We start from the raw sequence: 17780 nt of genomic DNA on the forward strand, positions 1-17780 counted from the left end.
CATTTCAATGTCTCTTTATTATTTTCTGGATCAAATATAAAATCCTCTCTTTGGCATTCAAAGCCTTTCACAACTTGTCTCCACCACCCTCACGCTTCTGAAGTTTTTTATTATATTTTATTTTTTAATTACAAATATTTTTGAAAAATAATCATTGTAGAGACTTTTAGTTGATTATTCTAATAAACCTGTTGATTTGGTTTTCCCTATTAGCAGCCTCTTTACTTTCCACAGTATTTTTCTTTATTCAACCCCATGGGAAAGATAATTTAACCAGCTACTAGAAGTTATTTGCAATTTTAAGTGTTTTCCATCAATATAAATCTCATGGATCAAAGTTTTCATGCAACTAATTCTATATTTACAAAGAGATTATGCAATAAGGGCCCAATGAATCAGGACAAATCTGTTTCTTGATCTTACCTATACCAGTTGGTAAATCAAGTTATTCACATACTGGAGGTGTGGGTGACCCATGCAATAGATGATACCACAATCCTCAGCATGGTAATTGAAACTTTCTTGAGCTTAATAAAAGTGTAATTACAGATCTAGCAGTGACAGAAAAGCTGAAATACTTTAGGGACTTTGGGGCTAATGCCATTAATATCTCTGATTCTTTCTAGTCACAAAAGCTAATTTGGGTTCATCTGTTATGTAGCAGCTGTTAGTCTTTCATGCCATTCTGGACAAAAGAATTACATTTTGGTATATCTGTCTGTAATCCTTATGGTAGACTTTAGCTTTCATAGATAGCTTTTCTCCATATTTTACAAGCCTTTTTAAAAATAACTACACACTTCTTCATTGAAGGTTTCAGTATTGCAAACGCCTTTCACTTTCAAAGGCAATTCTTCAATAGATGGCATCTTTTTTGTCTACCATGATTCCAGCTGGCATAAGTACTTTTCCAGGCTTTGCACACCAACCTTCTTTGAAATTCAGTGACATTGGCCTTCTTGTTGTTTCTCAAATAAAATATTCCACCTCTGGAATCTGAGAATTTTCTCCAACTTGAATTTTCCCCTTTTTTATCTTTGCCTCTTGATTTCCCTGGTTTTCTTCCAATTGTCATGAGAAGCCTTTTCTGACTATCTTTAAAGCTAGTACTAACTAACCTTTTCTGTTCTGTTATCTCCAATTTATCTTATTTATCCATGGTTGTTTATATATATATATAGACTCTTTCATTAAACAATGAGCTCTTGAAGAGGAGCACTTGCCTTTTGTCTTTTTTTTTTTTTTTTTTTTTTGAGTCCCTGTGCTTAGCATAGTAGCTGAAACATAGTAAGCATTTAATAAATACTTTTTGACTCACTGACATGCACCTTTTAAGCATATACTATGTGACACAGGATTATATAGCTAACTGATATATTCTAAGAAATGATGTTATTATATGTTCAAAATGATCAACGAAACAAGGAAGGAACATAATATCTACAAAAATATAATATCAGTTCTTTTCATAGTAGCAAAACTCTGAAAAACAAGGCAATTTTCCTCTGCCAAACAAGTATAATAAAGGAATATATTGGAATATTATGGCACCATAAAATAACAAAATAAATAATTTCAGAAGAAATTTAGAAGACCTCTAAACTGAAACTTCTGAGTGAAATAAGCAGACACTAAATCTCTTGATATAATGGCAATTTTATTTAAAAAAAACTTTAAAGAATTTTAATTTTCTGAACCTTTTAATGACTAATGTAGTCCTGAAAATAAGAATGATTGCCTCCCTGACAGAGAAGATACAGATACAGTAATTCAAGACAAATATTTCTGGATATAATCAACATGGGGGTTTATTTTGACACTGCATCTTTGATGTGAGGAGTTGTTTATTATTAATATTATTATTATTATTATTATTATTGCACTGGGAAAGGGGAATGGGAAGGAAAGAATATGTTTTTTTTAACTCGGGAAAATTTAAATTACATTTTAAAAATAATATAAAAAATATGGCCTAGAGAAAACTGCTTAATAGAATGGTAGAAACTGTCTCTTGGGTTTCATCAGGATGTACTTAATTGATTTTCATCTACTTGAGGGAGCTGAACATTGTATACCACATAAGGACATTTCTAGACCCAGATACATGGAATAATTCTTGGCTGGTGGAATCTAGGTTATTCTTCAGTCCTTTGGGTGCTATGTCAAATATACATAGTTTATAGGAGTATTAGAAGTAGTGGAAAAGGAACCACATTGTAGTTCAAATTCTTCCTTGTGAAGGGCAAAGATTCACAGACTGATGTCATTTTATAATAAAACTCTGATTATCACCTGGACAGACTAAAACCTCAGTGCCCCTCATGAATGATGAGGGCAATAATCATTGTACTCAGCGGTATTACTGAGCATAGAGTTTAACTGGGTCAATTCTCAGTTAGAGTCAGCATTTAGAGATAGTTCCAGCTAAGGCAACAAAAGTGTCATATCTAAAAACCAGAGTAAACTGCTGGCTTGACAACTGCAATGTAGAAAAATACATTTTATTTTATAGAAACACGTGTGGTTCTCAAAAGCCACTTCAACTGTGCCAAAGAGGAGCTCAGCAACAGTCTAAGTCAAGCTAGTATAGACAGCTAAGCTCTTCACACTCAATTTATAACTGCAACAATATTATGAGGTGTAGTGGGAAAAGAATTTAAATGACCTGAGTAACGATATGGCCAGAATTTACTGAATTCACCAAAATTTTTATTTTCCTGAGTTGTATAGACAAAATTAGAAATGACTACAACAAAGGCATGGTTTAAAATGAAAACTAAACCAAACCAAACCAAAAACCCCTTTAGACTAGATTAGGCATGCTGTTCTAATCAGAAATAATTAGCTAAGCATTCAGAAATAAGATTTACGGAATTCTGAGGGCACACAGTTTCTCAGCTTGATACTCCATTGTAAAAGACATTTTTAAACCCCCTTATTCTTTGGATGAAGCTAAACAATCTGGAAAAAAAAAAAAGCACTATTCATGAGGCTCATACTATAACAGTGTCTCTAGAATAAGAATCAATTTTTCAACTATAGAACAAAATACATTACCTTTTCAAATTCACACATGTCTAGAAGTCCCCAAATGGGCATCCATATACTGGCAATATATTGCTTTCTTTTCTCTGCTCTCAAGCTGTTTTTTTTTTTTTTTGTTTGTTTGTTTGTTTGTTTGTTTGTATGTTTTTATTCCCTAGTTTAAAATTCCAATGCAATTCAATTCAAACTGAGGCAAGTATTCCCTCTTCTCCCCCCTCCCTTTTGGGAATTATAGTTTGAATACTAATCTTTGACTTAGCTACACTATATGCAAACAAGTATTTAGTGCTGAATTTGTTGTCATTATTTCAACTTTAATATGACCCAGTTTTAAAACAATGTACCTAGGTTGCTAACTTCATACTTTAAATAAAGCACTTACTTTGTAGATTGCTATGTATTTACCAAAGAGATTATATTTAATATAGGTGATATATATCCCTTCTGCTATTATATATTTTTTTAATTTTGTAATTGTATTATTAAATATCCTATACTATATGAGTATGTATTTTGCCAAACAAATGGAAACATTTCATATTGTGTATTAAAAAGAGAGTAGCTTGGATTTTTTTTGCGTGTGTCCTTTATCCATTCTATGAGGGAGAAAATAAAAATAAAACCTTATAGTAAGAGGAAAATATTTTAAAAGTTTTCAAATCTTCCCCTCCTTTCTCTGAAGATTCATCTCAAAAGTTGAACCCAAACCTTATTGAGATCATACATTTCCATACCTTATAGCTTTACTTGTTATTGGGAAGGAGAAAAACCATATTTTCCATGTAATATATTCCTTTACAATGTGATGTTACCAAGGTGACAGCTCCCACTGGAACCTCTAATATCCAAATGTGGAGAATAATATTGCTTTCATTTAAAAATTACTCCTTTGAGGGGGATAAGGGAATTTCATTTATGATGAGGGGAAAATAAAGCACATTTTCCTTTCATAACTCTTCCTTATTCAGTCTTCCTTTAACAAAATCAGGAAACTATAAATATAATGATCTCCAAGGTCCTTTTAAGCTTGAAAATTCTATGGCTCTTGTACTAGGCAATTTCCTATGTAACACACGAGTTTGGTGACACAGGGATCTCTGCATACCATTTTAAATAGCATTTTAATTTGGGGCATTATTTCTACAACTGTCTAACTTATTTGGATGTTCTAAACTTTTCATTGTCTCACAAAATATACACAAAATTCTTTATTTCTAAACCTTATCATGATACCTATGATGCTTAGATTTAAAGTTACTCAGGATCTTAAAAATCACCTACCTAGCATGATCACTTTAAAGATGAGTAAATTGAAACCCCAAAAGATTAGAAGTCTTGCCAAAGTCACACAGGTCAAAAAACCCTTTGACTCCAAAAGCAGACCTCTTTCTAACATTACACAGTGTTGACTTTTTGTAGAGAGTAATATAATTCTAAATGATTGTGTTAAGCTCCTCTTATGGGTTTCTTCATGTTCTTAGGATGAGAAAATGATCATAAAGCCAAACATCTAATTTAAAGTGATTTTAAAAATTGCAAATACATAATGTAAGCAGTTTTCCCAGGGAATTTTAATTGAGAGAACAACAAAGGACTAATGAACTCATTTCTGTATGTATGAAGAGAAGGGAGGATTTTACATTTACTTGAATATACAATATGCAATATTTGTTTTTAACCATGACCAAGAGATTTTTACTTTTAGTCAAAATAGAGAATTTTCTTTGAGCTAAGTAGCATTGTATATAGACTACTGGACTTGGTGTTATGAAAATGAGTTTAAATCTTGTTTCACTTCCAGGTTTTGTGGCCCTGGCCAACTCATTCAGCCCAACCCATTTTCTCATCAGTAAAGTGGGGGCTATAATAACAATAACTACTTCAAAGGTTATAATAAAAATACTTCAAAGGAGTATTAAAATGAAATGAAAAAATGTACAGGAAGCACTTTGCAAATTATAAAGCACTATATAAATGCTAGCTATTATTATCAGGGAGGTAAAAGGAGCTATTAATATCAACTAGGTACAGTGTTCTGCAAATGTTAAACTCTTATATCTATGCCAACTATTGTGCTAGCTATTGAACTTTGCAAAACTTAAAGTGTTATTTTTAAAAGGCTAACTATTTTTAGGAGCAAGGTAAATAGAGAAAGAGCAACTTGGAGGCACAGTGATAAAACAGTAGGCTTCGAATCAGGAAAACTCATCTTGAGTTCAAATCCATTTCAGATACCTACTTATTAGGTGTGTGACTCTAAACAAGTCACTTCACCTTATTTGCCTCAGTTCCTCATCTGTAAAATGAGCTAGATAAGGAAATGAAAAACCACTCAAGTACTTTGCCAAGAAAATCCCAAATGGGATCACAGAAACTTAATCACAAATGGAAAAAAAGGCTTTTCTATTCTATAGATTATTAAGAACCATGAAGCATTTATTTTTTTCCCTTAATGAAAAAGGGCTTTTATGTGAAAAAGCAATAAAGGGAGTTGAAAAAGCAAAGAGGATTCTATGTGGGGAGAATAACAGAAGGCAGTGTGTCACTCAAGGGACAAAAGGAAACAGGATCATTAAATATAAAGAATTAGATAATAGATAGAAGCTTCTTCCCCCAAAGTGGGAGATGGTCACTGAAGAGACACAAATACAGCTGTTTAACAAAGAATGATATTGTAAATCCATGGATATTTTCAAGTGAGAACCCATATAGTAAAGGTCAGGAGAATAGACATAGGGAGAAGCCCTGAAGAAACTATTATTTAAACTGATAACTTCTTGTCTTCTTGGGGTATATATTCAGAGAGTGACATGTAACCTACCAAGATTTGTCAAATTGCTTGACCATGAGCTACTTCTGCAATTGATATGGATATTGATGATACTGCCAAAAATAATTTGGGGGTCATTGCTAAATATTCAAAAGGCCCCAGCAAAACTCATTATCTTAGGGAGAAAAATGATGCTTTTATTATTGTTGACCACAAAGAAAAGGACTTCAGAAAAGAAAGAAGATGTTGACCATTAGGCTAGTTAAAAAGATGGTGTTTGAAGAAGGAATTTGGATTTTATAATCATAGTTGACATTTGTAGGAATCTTTACAAAGTGCAAGTTTTGTTGTTTTTTTAATCTTTAGAGCTACCTTATGATATGGTTATCCATTTTTTACAGATAAAAAAACTGAAGTTCACATATTTTAAATAACTCAGGGTCACCTATTAGTCTGTATCTAAGATAACTTAAATCTAATATTTACTAATTTCTGGTCATGAACTTTATCTACTATAATCCAGAGGTGTCAAACACATTTGGTCCAAAACACTCCCAAAAGCAGCCTGAGCCAGATTAAAATATAACTGGTGAATATTTAATAACATCAATAAAATTATAATAAAACATTCATAATGTCACATTTAAAATTTAAGACAATATGTGTCTACAGGGATCCTTATGTATATATTAGTGAACTTTTTTTTTCTTTTTAATTTAGTATCATTACACTATGCCACTTTATTTTGAGACCAAAGATTTGAATATAGGAATGGGAAGAATAAATTGTATTGAAGAGGAAATGGTAAGGAAGTCTCTGTCTGGAATTGTGTAAATATAATCATAAATATTTTAACTCAGAAGGAAGTAAAAAGGAAGATTAAGAAGGAAAGAAAAATGCCCATATTTAGCCATCAAACTATGAAAAAATCACTTAACTGTTTTACATGTTATTGTAGGGTTCAAATGAGATCACTTATATAAAAAAGCTTTGCAATATTTAAAATGCTTAATGAAGTAGGAAATAGAAATCTGACCGAAAAGAAAGAGAAATGGCTAAAAGTTCATAGGGTATAATATATGAAGGAAGAATCCATTGAAAATAAAAGACATAACATAATTTATTTCTTTTTAAAACTATTTGTTTTTAATACACATTACTTTATGAAACATGCTGGGAGAGAAAAATCAGAACACAAGGGAAAAACCATGAGACAGATAAAAACAGAAAAAAGAAATGAACATGGAAGTGTTGATTTATAGTCAGTTTCCATAGTTCTTTTTCTGGATGCAGATGGCAATTTCTGTCCAAAGTCTATTGTGACTGCTTTAGATCATTGAATCACTGAGAATAAAGTCTTTCATAGTTGATCATTCTTGCTGTTATTGTGTACAATATATTTCTGGCTCTGCTTGCTTTACTCAGCATTATTTCATGTAAATCTTTCCAGGTCTTTCTAAATCAGCTTTTTCACTAGTTTAATTTTTAAAGAATAATAATATTCCATTATCTTCACATACCATACCTTTCCAATTCTTTACTATCACAAAAAGAGTTGCTATAAACATTTTTGAACATGTGAATCCTTTTCCCTCCTTTATGATTTCCTTGGGATACAGATGCAGTAGTGACACTACTAGGTCAAAGGGTATGCATAGTTTTAAAGCCCTTTTGGCATACCTACAAATTACTCTCCAGAATGATTGGATCATATCACAACTCCACCCACCATGTATTAGTGTCAAAGTTTTTCACATCCCCTCCAACAATTTATTTTTTTTCCTGTCATCTTAGCCAATCTGAGAGGTGTGAGGTGATACCTCAGAGTTGTTTTAATTTGCATTTCTCTAATCAATATTGATTTAGGCATTTTTTTTCAAAAGGCTATAGAGGGCTTTAATTTCTTCATCTGAAAATTATCTGTTCATATCTTTGACCACTTGTCAACTGGAGTATGACTTGTGTTCTTATAAATTTGACAAAGTTCTTTATATATTTTAGAAAATAGACCTTTATCAGAAACACTGCCTGTAAAGATTTTTTTTTCTTCTGCTTTGTACTTCTTTTTTAATCTTGATTGTGTTAGTTTTGTTTGAGTAAAACTTTTTAAATTTAATGTAATCAAAGTTGTACATTTTGCCTATCATGTTGTTCTCTAGTTTTTCTTTGGTCATAAATTCCTTCCTTCTCCAAAAATCTGATAGGGAAATTATCCCTTACTCTGCTAATTTGTGATGATGATACCATCATCCTTTGTGCCCAAATCATGTATGCTGAGTTTTTGACATATTATTTTCTAGTTTTCTCAGAAACTTTTGTCAATTAATGAGTTCTTATTTCAGAATCTGGGATTTGTTTTTGTTTGTTTGTTTGTTTGTTTGTTTTTCAAATATTAGATTACTATCTATCTACTACTATAGGCCCTAATTCTTGTGTCATATGTATCTAGTCTATTTCATTGGTGCACCACTCTTTTTCTTAGCCAGTACCAAATGATTTTGATGACTGCTTTATAATATAATTTTGGCTTTGATACTGCTAAGCCATCATCCTTTCTATTGATTTTCATTAATTCCCTTGATAGTGATATAATATTTTTTCTTCCAGAGGAATTTTGTTATTATTTTTTCTAATTCTATAAAATAATTTTTTGTTAGTTTGATTGATATGACACTGAACAAGTAGAACAATTTAGGCACAATTGTCATTTTTATGATATTTGCTCAGCTTACCCATGAGCAATTAATATTTTTCCAATTGTTTAGATCTGACTTTATTTTTGTGAGAAGTGTTTTATAATTGTGTTCATGTAGTGCTTGAGTTTGCATTGACAGATAGATTCCCGAGTATTTTATTTTGTCTACAGTGATTTTAAATCAAATTTCTCTTTCTATCACTTGCTGATGGGCTTTTTCAGTAATATATAGAAATGCTGATGATTTAGGTGTTTTTGTTTTACATCTTGCAACTTTGCTAAGGCTGTGAATAATTTCCAGTAAGTTTTTGAATGATTTTCTAGGATTCTCTAAGTATACTTCATATCAATTATAGAAAGTGATTGTTTTATTTCCTCATTGTCTATTCTAATTCCTTTAATTTCTTTTTTCTTTTCTTATTGCTAAAACCAATGTTTCTAGTTCAATACTGAAAAATAGTGGTGATGATGGGCATCCTTATTTTACCACTGATCTTCTTGGGAATGCCTCAAGCTTCTCTCCTTTATAGATAGTGCTTGCTGTTGGTTTTTGATAGATACTGCTTATTATTTTAAGGAAAGCTCACCTTATTCCTATGCTCTCTTGTGTTTTTAATTGGAATGGGTACTGTATTTTGTCAAAAGATTTTTCTGCATCTATTAAGATTATCATATGATTTCTACTGTTTTTTATTGATATGGTTAATTATGATAATAGTTTTCCTGATATTGAACCAACCCTGGATTCTTGATATAAATCTCACTTAGTCATAATATATATAAGTTACTGCAATCTCTTTGCTAATAATTTATTTTAAAAATTTGCATTAATGTTCATTAGGGAGATTTTTCTGTAATTTTCTTTCTTTGTTTTGGCCCTTTCTGGTTTAGATATCAATGCCATATTTGTGTCATAGCAGGAATTTGGCAGTACTCCTTTACCTATTTTTTCCAATAGTTTATATAGTATTAAAATTTATTGTTTTTTAAATGTTTGGTAGAATTCACTTATGAATCCATCTGCCCCTGGAGATTTTTTCTTAGGGATTTCATTAATGATTTGTTAAGTTTCTTTTTCTAAAATGGGACTATTTATTTGTTTCCTCTTCTGTTAATCTTGGCAATTTATATTTGTCAAAAATATAAATTTCCAAGATTAACAGAAGAGGAAACAAATTACTGACTTTTTGATAAATAGTCATTAATTTTGGTTAGATTGTCAGATACTACCAGACAGCTGAGCACAATAGTTCCTAATTATTGTTTCAATTTCTTTGTCACTGCTGGTAAGTTCACCCTTTTCATTTTTGATGTTTGTGATTTGTTTTTGTTTTTGTTTTCCTTTCCTTTTTCTAATCAAATTAACCCAAGGTTTATTTATTGTTGTTGTTGTTGTTGTTGTTGTTGTTTTCATAAAACCAACTCTTCATTTTATTTATTAATTCAATAATTTTCTTAGTTTCAAATTTATTAATCTCTCTTTTGATTTTCAGAATTTCTAATTTTGCATTTAATTGGGGAGTTCTAATATTTTTTTTCCTATCTTTTTAGTTGCATGCCCAATCCATTGATTTCCTCTTTCTTTATTTTATTTATTTATCTCTCTATTTAGAGATATGAAATTTCCCCTAAAAATGTCCTTGACTGCATCCTATATGTTTGGGTATATGGTCTCATTATTGTCATTCTCTCAGATGAAATTATGGATTATTTCTCTGATTTGTTGTTTGACCCATTCATTTTTTAGACTAAAAACAAATTGGAAATTAAGTAATCTAATTCTATCTTTCCTTCTTCCTTTATTGAATATAATTTTTATTGCAGTGTTGTGTTTTTGTTTTTGTTTTTGTTTTTTCCCTGAGGCTGGGGTTAAGTGACTTGTCCGGGGTCACACAGCTAGGAAGTGTTAAGTGTCTGAGACCAGACTTGAACTCAGGTCCTCATGAATTGAAGTCTGGTGCTCTATCCACTGCGCCACCTAATTGCCCTTATTGTATTGTTTTGTAAAGGAAACATTTACTATTTCTACCTTTATCTATTTGATTGTGAGGTTTTTTGTCCTAATACATGGTCAGTTTTTGCGTAGGTGCCACATCCTGCTGAGAAAAAGATGTATTCCTTTCTGTCCCTATTTAATTTTTTTTTTCCAGATCTCTGTCATATCTAGATTTACTAGGATTCCATTAACCTTCCTTATTTCTTTCTTATCTATTTTGTGATTAGATTTGTCTGATTCTGAGAGGCAAAAATTGAGGTCCTCCACCATCATGTTTTTGCTGTCTATTTCTTCCTTTAACTGGCTTAAAATCTTCTCTAGGAATTTTTATGCTCTACTACTTGGTGCATACACATTTAGTATTGACAGTATTTCATTGTTTCTGGTACCCTTTATCAAAATGCATATTCTTTCCTAATCTCTTTTAATAAGATTTATTTTTGCTTTTGTTTTATCTGAAATCAGAATTGCTACCACTGATATATATATATATATATATATATATTTTTTTTTTTTACTTCAGATGAAGCATGATAAATTCAGTTCCAACCTTTTACATTTACTCTGTGTCATTCTGTATCAAGTATGTTTCTTGTAAACAACATATTGTAGGATTCTCTTTTTTAATCCACTCTGCTATTAGCTTCTCTTTTATGGGAGAATTCAACCTATTCAGATTCACAACTATGATTGTCAGCTCTGTATTTCCCTCCATCTTATTTTTTCCCCTGTATATACTTTTGTTCTTTCTTTCCACACTGTCCTTAGTCATGTTTTTTTAAAACCCACTACCTTATCTCCTATGACCCTTCCTCCCTTCTATCCTGATCCTCCCTTTTTTTCCCTTTTTCTCCTCCTACTTCTTTATAGGGTTAAATATATTTCTACACCCAACTGAATGATTGTTATTTCCTCTTAAAGCCAAAATCAATGAAATCAAGGTTTAGACAATGCCTGTCCAACTCCCTTCTTTCCATTGTAATAGGTCTTTTGCATTTCTTCATGTGAACTACTTGCCCCAATATATTTTCTCTGTCCTCTTTTTCCAGTATATATCTTTTTCTACCCTTGAATATCTTTTCCTTTGATGTCATCCCATCAGAGTCCATTCACAACCATCCCCTCAGACAATGAATTTAGCAAGTTTAGTGAACTGAAGGATCAATAGATTCACACTGCAATAATACCTAAGAAAATTCATATAGTTTTAGGAAGCAATAAGGGCTCAATCACTTTTGAAAAGAGATCTCACAAGGCAAATCCCAAAGAACATTGTCTCTTTTTTCTTCTCAGTTTCCCTTGCCAGAATTAGCTCATTTTGAGCTTTAATATACATGACACCATTCTTCAGGACTATGTAGTCCTGTCATATTTTCTCATAGTTAATAATCAGAATGAGATGTGTAAGTTTCACAAGAATATTAGAAAAGCCATTGATGAATTGGAGAGTATTCACGGAAAGGCAGTCATGATATTTAAAGACCTTAAGATGATCATTCCCTTTAAGGTTTAAAAGAAACTGAGGGAAAGGAAAAATTTAATTTGTAGAAGAAAAGATTAAAGAGAAGCATTATAACAATTTTCATATATTTGAAAGGTTGTGATAGAAGAGAAGTTAGACATGTCCTTACAATAGGTAAAAGTTGAAAAGGGGTAAATCTAAATTTTACATCAAAAAGTGTTAGGATTTTAAATTCCCCAACTAAATATAGCCACTAAGGTTCATAGTATTCAAGAAGCTTCAGTAAAGTAAAACTCACTACTTTTAGTTAGTTAATAAACATTTATTCAGTGCTTACTATGTGTCAGAAAGGAAGAAAGGTAGACTCATTGGAAAGTTTTTCCTGACATCAAACTTAAGTTTCTAGTTTTGAAACTTCTATTATCAGGGGTTCTCAAACTATGGCCTGGGGGCCAGATGTGGCCCGCTGAGGACATTTATGTGGCCTGCCGGGTTATGGCAAAGGGGCTGAGGGGCGGAGACAGAGTGAGTTTTTGTTTTTACTATAGTCTGGCCCTTAAACAGTCTGAGGGACAGTGAACTGGCTCCCTATTTAAAAAGTTTGAGGACCACTGCTCTATATGTAGAGCACCATAACTCTGAAAAGGTATACTTGAATCAAGGACAGCAGAGTACTTATAGTTAAGTTACACATACTTAGTGTAATATAGTGATGTAATGGCAACTGTTGATGCCTGCTCAGTGTGCTGTAATTGTCCTGAGGTATTTAAGGGATTCTCAGGCACAGCAGACTTAGCAAAATACACAGAGAAGACTACAGACTCCAGATTCCAGATTCCAGATCCCTCTTTGTCCAGTCACATAGTAGCTCTCCTACCTCCTTCACTTCTTTACCTGAAGACTAAGGCCCATCCTAGGACCCTCCAGAGAGCTAGCCTGAACATTATATCTATATATTTATTCGGCCTTCTGGTGCCAAATAGATTGAGTTGAATCCATTCTTCACATGACAGTCTATCTGATACTTGAAGAGTGTTCTCCTCCTGAGTGTTCTCTTTTCCAGGTTAAATATCCCCAATTATTGATATGTACTGAGTCAGAACCTCTAGTAAAATGATATGCCTTTTTTTTTTTTTTTTTTTTTACTGCAAAAGTTAATTTCTAACAAGGATTTCTATATTCATTTATTTGATTCATGCAACAATCTCATTAGACTGTTAATTCTCTGAGAACAAAGACTTTTACTTTGGTCTTTAAAAAGACTTTCTATTGTTTTAACATAGTACTTGAAACATAATAAATGCTTGTGGATTGACTTGGATTAATATTAATTTATCAAATAGCTTTTATCATCACTATGGTAGGAATTGGGGCTCAAAAATAAAAATAAAAATAAAAACAACTCCTCTCATCTATTAAGGTAAGTAAAAAATATAAATAAATGTATATAGAGGCCTGCCTAGAATTAAGTACTTGAGCTGAACCTTGAAGGCAGCTAAGGATACTAAAGAATGTGAGGAAGGAGTAAATATAATGGATAGGGAGCCGTTGGTACAGAGGCAGAAATGGTAGATGACATGTCAGCCATAGGGAATAAAAAGTGGAGAAAAAAGAAGAAAAGAAGTATTTATTAAGTACATATTATGTACTGGGCATTGTGCTATACACTTTATAAATAATACTTCCTTTGCTCTTTATAACTGCTTTAGGAAGTGGATGATAATTTTATCCTCACTTTACAGATGAAGAAACTAAGGCAAATAGAGTTAAGTGATTTGCCCAATGTCATAAAACTAGTAAATCTCTGAGGTCACATTTGAACTCAAAAAGATGAGATAGCCCAGCATTCTGTCTGCTGTGCCACTCAGATACCTCTAGAGGTCTACTCTGATTATCACAGAAAGTGTAGCAAACAGGAGTATGGTGTGACAAGCTTGAAGAAATAGACTGAAATTATCTTGCAAAGGGTTGGGAATGTGAAAAACTGTTTATCTTCTATTCCAAAAGAAATAAGAAAAACTGGAACTACTTGAGTAGGATAGTAGTGAGTTCACATATTTATTTGCCTTTAAGACTATAAATTTTCCAGCCATGGGGAGGATAATTTAGAAAGGAAAGGTACTATATGCTGAAAAATTAATTAGAACATTATTATAATAATTCTAGAGACATGTGATAAGGGGATGAACTAGATTGTTGGCTGTGAGAAGAGAGAGAAGAGGACAGCTACAATAGATGTTTAAATTGAATTTGTATATAGTCCTATTTGTCTAGTTCATATTTATATTTTATATATTTACTTGTACTTGTCTCCCTTACAAAATATAAATTTCTCATTAATAGGGGTTGTTTTATCCTTTATACTTTTCTTCTCAGTGCCTACCACAGTGTCTGGTACAAAGTAGGTACTTAATAAATTCTTGATAATTTATTGGCATTGTTTAATGTGATCAGATATGGGGAAAATAACAGTAAAGTCAATAATGCTTATAAAGTTGGGAACTTGAGTGCCTGCAAGTATAATGATGTTCTAAATAGATGCAAAGAAACTAGGAAAAAGGGTTGCTTTGGGGGAAGAGATTAATGAATTCTGTTTTGGATATAGGAAGTTTGATATAGCTATGGGACCGCCAGAGAGATTCATTCAATAGACATTTGGCAATACAGGAAGAAAGCTCAAGAAATGGAAGAAGGAATTGTCTATATACAGATAGTTTATCTTCTGCGATAGAAACTGGTAAAAATCATTGAGGGAAATGGAATAAATAGAAAAAAAAATAAAGTTCCAGGTCAAGACCTTGGGCAGCACCCTCAGTAGGATGATATAAATGATTTATATATAGAAATTTATGTATGTATGTACATACATTTATATATATGATTTATCTAAGGCTGCTAAAAAGGAATTACCTCACAAGAAGGTAGAGAACAAAGAGAAAAGTATCAAAAACAAAACAGGGTAGACTAGTAGCTATATTGGAGAAGGGGAATTGTATAAACTTTAAATAGGTGGCCAGTTAATAATACAATTTTAAAAATCCATAAGTTTTACCAAAGATCCCAACTAGGTATTCTTCTCCTAGTCATGCCATATTTCCCTCCATGACATTACATTTTGCTCATTAACCCACCACACACTGTGATAGGCACTGGTGATATAAAATCCAAAAAATGAAAGTGTTTGCTCTCAAGAGTGTATACACTATTTTCAGCTCAAAGCTGTCTAAGAAAATTTCCCCCAAATTTCCCAATACCCTAAATTTCCTTCTTTCTTTCCTTAAAAAAAAAAAGAGTCAATAAAGAAACTAGCAATTATAATGAATGAATAAATGAAAAATAAAAGCAATTCTTAGGTGCTTTCTATGGCAAAACACTTTGCTAAAATTTTGGGGATACAAATAGAAAGGTAAAATGACCCTTACTCTCAAGTAGCCCACATTCTAATGGGGTACACACACATATGTAAGATTTCAACTTCAAGTGAGTTAGAAGATTTCATGTACCTTAGGGATAGAGGCAAAACACGTTATTGCCTGTTTAGTATTATTTAAAAAAATAAAAAAAACCCATTAGTTTATTATATTAAACAGCTATAGTGCCAACAATTTTGAATCTCTAGGCAGTATGGTAACTTACAGAAACAGTACTATCAGACACTGAAGTGTGACATTTCTTTCTATCTAATAGCACATAAATTGGTTTTCTGTCTCTAACATCAAAGCATTTGTAAAAGGTCTATTCATTTGCCATACAGAATGCTTCTTATACTCTTTTCTCTAATATTAACTCCATTTCATCAGAAGTGATCCATGATTTGGCTGTTGTAGATATTATCTCTACTAGCACAGATCAAAACTTCTCAGTTACTCTTCTCTCCTGGAAGCAGCATGATGTAATGGATAGATAGCTATCCTTGGAGCAAGGGACACTGACTCAAATTCCTGATGTACACTGGCTGTGTGACTAAGGGCACATCTGTTAAACTCTTACTCTTCTACAGAAGGTTTCAAAGACTGCTTTCCTGGCTCCTTTGTTGTTGTCTCCCCTAGTGAGATTGTTTACTTCAGCACAGAGACTTTCTTTTTGTTAATGGTATCTGCAGTGTTTAGCATAGTAACTGGCACATAGTAGCCACTTATTCAGTATTGATTGAATTAGAAATCCTTATCCCACCCACTAATATCAAGAGCATTAAAATACTACTCATTTTCCTTCACAAATGTCAGTTGTCACTGTCTTATCCCACATATATATTAAGTTACTATATATTGCTGTTTTATATTTATAATATTTCTCCCATGATTCCCCTTATTTCACTCACAGAGGTACATCTAACATTCAGGTCATCATTAGCTAGCTGTCTTTGACATTTAAAATATTCTTCTAGTTAATCTACCTATTATAAGTCTCTCTCTATTTCAAAGGATTCTCCACACAACTTCCAAAGTGATTTTCTTTTTCTTTTATTTATTTTTTTTTCTTGATGCAATTGGGGTTAAGTGACTTACCCAGGGTCACACAACCAGGAAGTGTTGTAAATGAGCCCAGATTTGAAGTCAGATCCTCCTGACTTTAGGGCTGGTGCTCTATTCACTATATCAACTAGCTGCTCCTTCAAAGTGATTTTTTTATGGTCACTGACCTGACTTTCTTCAATTTAATAAACTCCAATGGCTCCCTATCGATTCAGGCCTCATATATAATTTTCTATTCTCATGAAATTTTTATGAGGCATGTAATTAATAATATAGTAGCACATGAATATTACTAGTAGATACCTAAGTATAAACATATTGGCAATAAACTTTTTTTTTAGGGTGCATTATTTAAAAAGGTTTGAAGACCACTGTCTATCCACTACTGTCAGAGCCATTTCTCTTTAATAGGTCAGGTCCAAAATAATATGTATTTCACAGAGTTAGTGTTAGGATCAAATAAAGCAACACATGTGGTACCTTTGCAAACTTTAATGAACTTTAAAATGTGTTTTGTTTACAGATGTCACCATTACTATTTCCTTTTAGTTTTCCTTTTCTCTCAGAATATTTCTTTATCATGCTATCTTTGTGTTAACTAATCCCTAAGATAGAGGTGATTAAATGATTACAGTGAATGATTATGATGATTACAGAAGGCTACTTGGTAAAAGGGAAAAAATACTCTTTCAATTGTCTTAGTTACAAATCCTTCCTCCATTACCTACTATCTATAAGATCTTACAATGATTTCACCTCACTCATTTTGCTTATGTAAAATGAGAGGATTCAACCTGATATCCTGGGGTCTCATCTAGCACTAAATATCCTATAAACCCAAACTAGGCAACCTGAAGTACTTTGCTTAGGAATGTTTTACTGGAGTTCACAGTAGACTATGTAACCAGGAGGCATACAACTAGAATTTGGACTCTACATCTTATCATTTTCTTTTATCACCATATGGAAATATGCTGACTCATTTAGTAAAGTTTAAATTCTGCATAGCCCAATAGGTTGATGCTTGTGAGCTGGAGCATGCAGCCAACTCAAAGCCACTGTGTAAGCGGAATTTTATTTTTTAATGGACCTATATCCCTTGACAGCCTCACTAGAACTAAGAGTCATGCCAGAGAGAAAGCAATGCACTATTAAACATTTGCTGCAAAAAGGTTCACAACACAAGTTGGACCTGATTCTTAAAACCATTCTCAGCAGCTTGGGCTTTAGAGCCCTCTCCAATCTCATAGTGAATGACTGGTATTTTTGATGCTGACCATTCTTGGAATCTCTGATAAAGGTTTTCTAACCAAGTCTACATCAATTAATTTAGTACT

The 17780-nt window shown here is 32.4% G+C and overlaps 1 pseudogene; it reads right to left on the minus strand.

The window, feature by feature from the left end:
- Positions 1 to 280: 280 nt before the first annotated feature.
- LOC141547271 (large ribosomal subunit protein uL30-like) lies at positions 281 to 808 on the minus strand (annotated as a pseudogene).
- Positions 809 to 17780: the final 16972 nt, after the last annotated feature.

Source organism: Sminthopsis crassicaudata, chromosome 6 (genome assembly GCF_048593235.1).
Source record: "Sminthopsis crassicaudata isolate SCR6 chromosome 6, ASM4859323v1, whole genome shotgun sequence".
Classification (NCBI taxonomy): domain Eukaryota; kingdom Metazoa; phylum Chordata; class Mammalia; order Dasyuromorphia; family Dasyuridae; genus Sminthopsis; species Sminthopsis crassicaudata.